We start from the raw sequence: 7577 nt of genomic DNA, 5'->3' as shown, positions 1-7577 counted from the left end.
TGATTCTGCCTTCGCAGCCTAATTTGCACCTTATATATGTGCCCAAACATTGCATGGACCACAAAACTTTAGCTTAATGGGGTTCACAGTATATGTTCAGAATATAAGTTGTGTACAGCCAGCCATCGAAAGATCTTTTTCACAGGTTCTATCAGATGCCATGTGTTCAGACTTCAGAAAAAGTAAATTGTGAAGCTACATAATGGTTTTTGTATAGCGTAGCACTCTTTATAATAAGTTTTTTTTGGGTTTGTCTAGTTATTGCACGTCTAAGTGGATCAATCAAACTAGGAAGGAAAAGAAAAAAAAGGAAAGAAAATATTTGCACAAATCTCCATGTAAAATCAAGGATATAGGACTTAGATGTGCAATACTTAAGACACATCTAGATATGCTTTAGCAAAACTGGTTTCTTTTCCCTTTGCCATGGAGAGTTATCTTGCAATTACTCTGAGTAAGTGCATACTAAGAATACAATACTACTTTAAGGAAAGAGACGATAGCGAAGATCCAATTGGAGTTGCTTACAGGATTGGCTCCACAGAATTCCATAAAATTAATAAGATATAGGAGATTAAAATAAAGTGGTTGATATTTAAGGGTGTTGTTGCAATCAAGCTGATTATATGGGATAGTCTTTATAGGTGAGTTCCGGCCGAGCTTTCCCGATTCCTCTTCCCCTCGCGTCCATGTTCCAAGGAGATAACCTGGTTTGCGTGCTGATTCGTGTTGAACTACTATGCTCCCGTTGCAATTAACTCGCTTGATTAATGATGGCCCATTCAAGAGTCAGTGCCCGGCTGATCAGATGCATTCCAAGGGCAGGGTTGAAAGTCGAGCCTCAGGGCGGTGGCGCACTGACGGTGAACGGCTGGCTGCGGCCGCCGCGTAGTTGTGGAGCAGGTAATGGGAGAGGCGGTCGATGAGGGCGGGCTGGATGGGAGAGTGATTTCGGCGATGGCGACAATGCCGACGGGCTGGGCAGGGTCGATGGTGGTCGTCGGGATGTTTCTGAGGGAGAGCGAGGCATGCCATCGCGCAACCGAAGAAGTCGAAGTCCGAGTCGAGGTTGGCCCAAGTGTACAGCATGAAAGTTGATGGACCTGAAGGCCAATGACTGGTCCGCTGCCCCTGTACTGCCTCTGAACTTGGTGGAGATGCGGAAGAAGAACGATGGCGCTGTGGAGACCTCGACGCCTACTGCCGTGACCACAACCACAACAACTGCGTCGGTAAGAAAGGTACTAATAACTATATAGAAATCCCCTAGCTTTAGAAACGCTGGCATCTTTTCTTATGCGGTCGCACACTACATTGTTGGACATGTGATTCATATGATAGTAACGATTTATAAGATGAGCCAGACGTGGGTGCAGTGGCTAGATAGTTTCAGAATTCAGACTTTCAGTTCTTGCAAGCTCGACTCTGCTTTGTTATTTCATAATGGAAATGCACCAGTTGTTTGGTGCAGTCCAGCTCTTCTCAGGCTGCAGGTGGGACTGCCCGTGGGTATCCCACCTCAGTCCACCAGATCCCACTATGAATTGGTGAGAAATATTGTGTAGCCCACATGGATTAAGCGGGTGAAGGTGGGATCCCACTAAAAAATACAAACGCAAGACATTGTATTCAGAACAACAGCTACAATGCGTCTCGACCTCCTCCCTAACGCTGCGCCAGCGTGGCGCGCGCACGCCTCCCATCCGGCGGCCGCGGTGCTGAACTGCATGGACGCCCTGCCGGAGGCACTCGCCTTCATCCAGCAGTTCAAGAGCAAGACGGTGGTGGTGAAGTACGGCGGCACGGCCATGACGTCGCCGAGCTGCATGCGTCGATGATCCGCAACCTTGTCCTCCTCTCATGCGTCGGCCTGCGCCCCGTGCTCGTGCATGGCGGCGGTCCAGAGATCAACTCCTAACTGTAGCACATCGGCGTCGAGTCGCAGCTCCGCAATGGCCTCCACGTCACCGGCGCTCTCATCATGGAGGGTCGTCGAGATGGTGCTGGTCAGCAAGGTCAACAATAACAAAGCAGCTCGTCTCCCTCATCAGCCTCGCCGGTGCCACCGCTGTCGGCCTCTGTGGCAAGGACGCGCACCTCCACACCGTGCGCCCCTCCCCCGACGCCGCAGCCCACGGGTTCGTCGGCGAGGTGACGCGCGTACACCCCTCCTTGCTCCACCCCATCATCGCGTCCGGCCACATCCCAGTCATCGCCACTGTGGCCGCCGACGAGACTGGGTAGGCCTACACCAGCAACGCCGAAACTGTTGCGGGGAAGATCGTGGCTGCCATTGGCGCCGAGAAGCTGTTGCTTTTTTTTAGAAGACGAGAAGTTGTTGCTGATCACTGCGAGTGGCGACGGGATGAAGTGGGACTCCAATGGGCTAATAGAGCTAGCCCACCTAATTTTCTTCTTGTTCAATGAGAGCCCATTAGAACAGTTTAAGTGGGATGGGATGGCTAATCCCACTTAGTCCCACTCCCACCTGCAGCCTGAAGCTCTTCATTGAGCTGGTGTTTTTTATATGTTGCTCAGTGATAATTTGTACCGTGTGGTTAATTTAATTTACTAGATGAACTGCACACCTAAAAGCAGCACTATGCAAAGATCCATCGTCTCGACTGCTCGCTCTGCAAAGATCCACCGTCTCGACTGCTCGCGACGGGGCGTGTGGTTGGTGCCCGCGCTAGCGGCGGAGTGGCATGCTCATGCGTGGTGCAAGCAACGACCAAAACCTCATCGACCGCTGCTAGTACGCCGTTGGCACCAGGTTCATGTCATTCTAAAAAGAAATCTTGATTCAAGATCAATGGAACCTTTCCTATATACAATCTACTTATTACTGAAGGTTGCATCGATTGTTTGTTGGTTATTCTGTGTTTCCTTTTCAATTTCGATGGTAGTCAGAGGAGTCGCCCGGGTGCTTACCAAATGCTTTAGCTGCTTTTTCCAGAACAGAGATGGAGCGTGGATGACTAACAAGATTCAACGCAGAATGTGAAATTAATAGTGTGAAACATGGAAAGATGCTAGAGAGAGGGAACATCCAACCGGAGAATATCTGATGCACATGGTCCTTTTGTTGGCATTCTTAAATGTTTTAGAAAACTTCTGGTAAATATGGTTGGCATTCTTAAATATCATTGAAATGAAAATCTAAAAAATATAGAGTCAATTACACCACCAGTGCTTAAACTTGACGAGAAAAATCACTTTAGTACCAAAACTTGCGGCATACATTGAACTGGTGCCACAACTTGGCTCATCGTGCAAATACGGTCCAAAACTCGTTAGTATACACATGCGGCGCTGACGAAGCATAACAGCATGGCATGGGGGGCATTGTCAGTGACCGGGCAGTGTAGACCAGGCGTGCGGCGTGTTGTTTTTGTGAAAACACCCTCGACTTTTATTTTTTCGCCTAAAAAAGCCCTGACAGGTGCGGGACTCATTGTCAGCAAAATAGCACAAGTTATGTTATAATGAAAATAGTGCTCGCTCAAGGAATCGAACTGCGACCAGCTGCTAACCGAACCGCGCAGCTAACATACCCAGAAGGATAGACTTCATGTCCTACAAGGATACTCTTTCATTATATCGTTGCATTTAACAACATAAATTAATAATTTTAATTCCAACAAAAAGATGTAAACATGAGGGTTAGAACACGAGACCCACGGGGCACAAGCATGCCAATTGCCACCCCAACAAAGGCATTTTTGTCTTTGCATACGATTGTTACATTTTATGTCTACACCGACAGCGCTCATGGGCGGAGAATGTGGACTGCAGTTAGTGCGGCCTATTTTCAACATGTGTTTTTTTTAATTTGAAATTATAAACAGTATGTGAATCCTAGTTATAAATAATATACATATAATTGTACATGCATATTCCTTTGAGGATCTGGAGGCGACACATTAGGCTCATATATTTTTCTCATACATATATTTTTATTTATTTAATTTGTTTTTTTTAACACACACAAACTTTATGAAAACACATAAAACTTGTAAAGCAACATTAAAAACAATTCAAGCATGAACTCTTTTATATACTACGTGAATATTTTATTTTCAAAATTGTGAATGTTTGAACTTATAAGTAAATTTATTTGCATATATATTACTTCCTCCATCCCAAAATAAGTGACCCGACTTTGTACTAACATTGTACTAAAGCTAGTACAAAGTTGAGTCACATATTTTGGGACGGAGGGAGTATTAAACTAATTTAATATTTCTATTTAATATGCAAACACTTTTCAAAATTATACAAACATTTGTATAATTCGTAATTTAATGTTATAGATTTTTAAATTAATAGGTGTGCATTTTTTGAAATTACATGAGAATCTTTCTGTGTAATTTATTTTATTTATATGTATATTATGTATAATTAGGATTTAAATATTTTTTACAAATTCTAAAAATGAAAAAACACGCTATATTTTTAGCTCATGTGACAAAAAGGATAACAATCCCAGTAGAGACCAAATGAATGTCCATGCAGTGACCGGCTCGTCTTAAATTTTGCCCCAAGTCGCACGTTCGAACCCCCAGGGCAGCATTTTTTTGGAATTATTAAAATTATTAAATTATGTTGTTTAAGCAAAAGATATAAGATATGTGTCTTCACCAAGCATTCAAATGTTGTAGCGGTTGGGTGGATAGCCGAGCAAGTGTATGGTCCAAGTGGCCAATTCGAGTCTTCGTCTTAATTTATATTATTTTTCTTTCTACTATAAAATTTGTGCTACAGCTGGGTTTCACACCTGTCAGGGGCTTTCTTGTGCCAAGAAATAAAATTCCGAGGTTGTTTTTGCAAAAACAACACGCCACATGCCTACTCTACACGGGGAGGTCACTGACAATGGGCCCCATGCCATGTTGCCACGCCTCATCAGCGCCGCATGCGCATTCAAACGACTTTTGCACCGTATTTACACGCACAAGCCAAGTTGTGGCACTAGTTCAATGTATGCCACAAATTTTGGCACCAAGGTGACTTTTCTTGTTAAGTTTAAGCACCGATGATGTAATTGACTCAAAAATATACAACAAAGATGAGATAGGCCATATTTGCAACATGGAACACTCATGTCACAAATTTGAAGTCAAATTCATAACATAATTCGAGAAAAAAAACACGACTCTGATAGTACATAACATTACTTGTGTTTTAAATTTGGTAAATTACCACTGTCCATGCTATTTTTTGTGTTTTGAGTTGGGTTTCAAAAGGTACTTGATTTTCATGATATTATCGGTTCGTGGTGTGCCTATCTAAGAAATTTTTCTCAATTTGTTTAAAATGTTTGATAGTATAGGCCGATGCCGCGTGCACTTCAAGCCTTGCTGCACTATATACTTACCAAGGGAGATGTGATGTCTGTTGATTAACAGCTCGGGCCTAATATTTGTCATGGACTTCAACAATTTGCAATGTTCTTTTCCAGGCTGATTGTTTCTACGGCATGCTATTGATAAAGAACAATCTCATGAATCGGATCTCTATGCTATTATTGCTGAAATTAAGAGGTGCATTACAAGTCTAAGGAATTGTCAAGCTTTGTGTACCTTTTAATTGTTGAAATATATTTCCCGCCTCTCTTCATTAGTTCGGATTTTTGGATGAGTTGGCTAGAGCATGAATTCAATATGGTAGCCGAGCCAGGAGGTCTTGAGTTCAAGACCCTGCCAATGCAATATTAAAAAAAAATGCGGCCTACATAAATTCCACGTCTGAGGGCTAAATAAGCCTAGACGTGAAGGGGGGGGGGGGGGCGTGTTGAAATATATTGCCCGCCTCTGTCCATCAGTTCAGACTTTTTAGATTAGTTGATTGGAGCATGAATTTAATACTAATAGTAACATGATGGACATGTGAGGTTGAGTGATACTAATGCCATTTAATTATGGGTGGTATATATCCAGTTATAGTTTTTTTGTTGACAAGCGATTTACTCTTTAAGGAGACTGTCGGTGTCAAAACCGGTGGATCTCGGGTAGGGGGTCCCGAACTGTGCATCTAGGCCGGATGGTAACAGGAGGCAGGGGACACGATGTTTTACCCAGGTTCGGACCCTCTTGATGGAGGTAAAACCCTACGTCCTGCTTGATTAATATTGATGATATGGGTAGTACAAGAGTAGATCTACCACGAGATCGGAGAGGCTAAACCCTAGAAGCTAGCCTATGGTATGATTGTATGTTGTGATTGTTGTCCTACGGACTAAAACCCTTCAGTTTATATAGACACCGGAGAGGGTTAGGGTTACACAAGGTCGGTTACAAAGGAGGAGATACCCATATCCGTATTGCCTAGCTTGCCTTCCACGCCAAGTAGAGTCCCATCCGGACACGAGACGAAGTCTTCAATCTTGTATCTTCATAGTCTAACAGTCCGGCCAAAGTATATAGTCCGGCTGTCCGGAGACCCCCTAATCCAGGACTCCCTCAGTAGCCCCCAAACCAGGCTTCAATGACGATGAGTCCGGCGCGCAGTATTGTCTTCGGCATTGTAGGGCAGGTTCCTCTCCAAATTCCGTGTAACTGTCGAAATAGTGTCCGGCCTCTTGTGAATGTTGCACTCCTTGGCTTCCAGCCCAATAATGGCCACTTTCCACGTGTCGAGCGAATGTGAAGAGCCAGAGTGTTTTTAAATTTACCCCCTAGCTGTGTGAATGAGCTGCCTATTAAAAAGACGAGGATTCAGATCCAAATCACACCATCCTCCCTCAGCGAGCCTTCATCGGAGCGCATTCGATAGAGGTCCATTCCATCATGGCCGGTCGACGCAGCTCCTCCTCTCGCTCCCCTAGCCCCAAGCCTGGAGATTGGGAGAGATGTTCTATCCCGCACAGCAAATTAGTGATGCTTCAGACCAAGGGATTTCTCCCCCAGCGTACATGGTCCCGGTTCGAGCCGGGCTTGCCACCTATAATGGCGGAGAGCAAGCGGAGAGCCTTCCCAATCCCTCCAAGGGAGAGCGGTTATGCCTTGTCCCTTATTTGGTAAGAGGGCTCGGATTTCCAATTCATCTGTTTCTCCGGGGGCTCCTGGAGTTCTACGGCCTCTAGTTGCATAACCTTACGCCTGCCTCCATGCTGCATATCGCGGGATTCGTAGCCCTTTGCGAGTTGTTTTTGGGCTGTGAGGCTCATTTCGCTCTGTGAAGAAGCTGTTCTGCCTTGTGCCCCGTTCTCAGAAGGGGTCAATATATCAAGTGGGCGGAGCCAAAGTGTGGCGTATTGCCGGGACCGGATACCTGTCCGGAACCCCAAAGAAGATGTCTGAAAACTGGCCTTCAGAATGGTTTTATATAGAAGACGTCCCCCTCCCGGATCCTATTAGAATCGGCCTTCCTGAGTTTGACAATGCCCCTTTGAAGAAGCACCGGAGCTGGCGTCCATGGAGCTCCCTGGAGGAAGATGACAGGGACGTTCTTTACCTGATGAGCCGGATAAGTTTTTTAGCTCGATCCGGATTGACCATGATCGAGGTCATGGCCATATGTATTATGCGGGGGGTGCAGCCGCTTCAATATAGAGGCCACCCCATGTGGGATTTCAA

General features: G+C 45.1%; 1 pseudogene; it reads left to right on the top strand.

Moving 5' to 3' along the window:
* Window positions 1–1646: 1646 nt before the first annotated feature.
* Window positions 1647–2427, top strand: LOC125537202 (acetylglutamate kinase, chloroplastic pseudogene; annotated as a pseudogene).
* The last annotated feature ends 5150 nt before the right edge of the window (window positions 2428–7577 follow it).

The sequence above is a fragment of the Triticum urartu genome, chromosome 2A (genome assembly GCF_056163025.1).
Source record: "Triticum urartu cultivar PI428250 chromosome 2A, HENAU_Tu73, whole genome shotgun sequence".
Lineage (NCBI taxonomy): Eukaryota > Viridiplantae > Streptophyta > Magnoliopsida > Poales > Poaceae > Triticum > Triticum urartu.
This window is presented reverse-complemented; position numbering and strand designations above follow the sequence as displayed.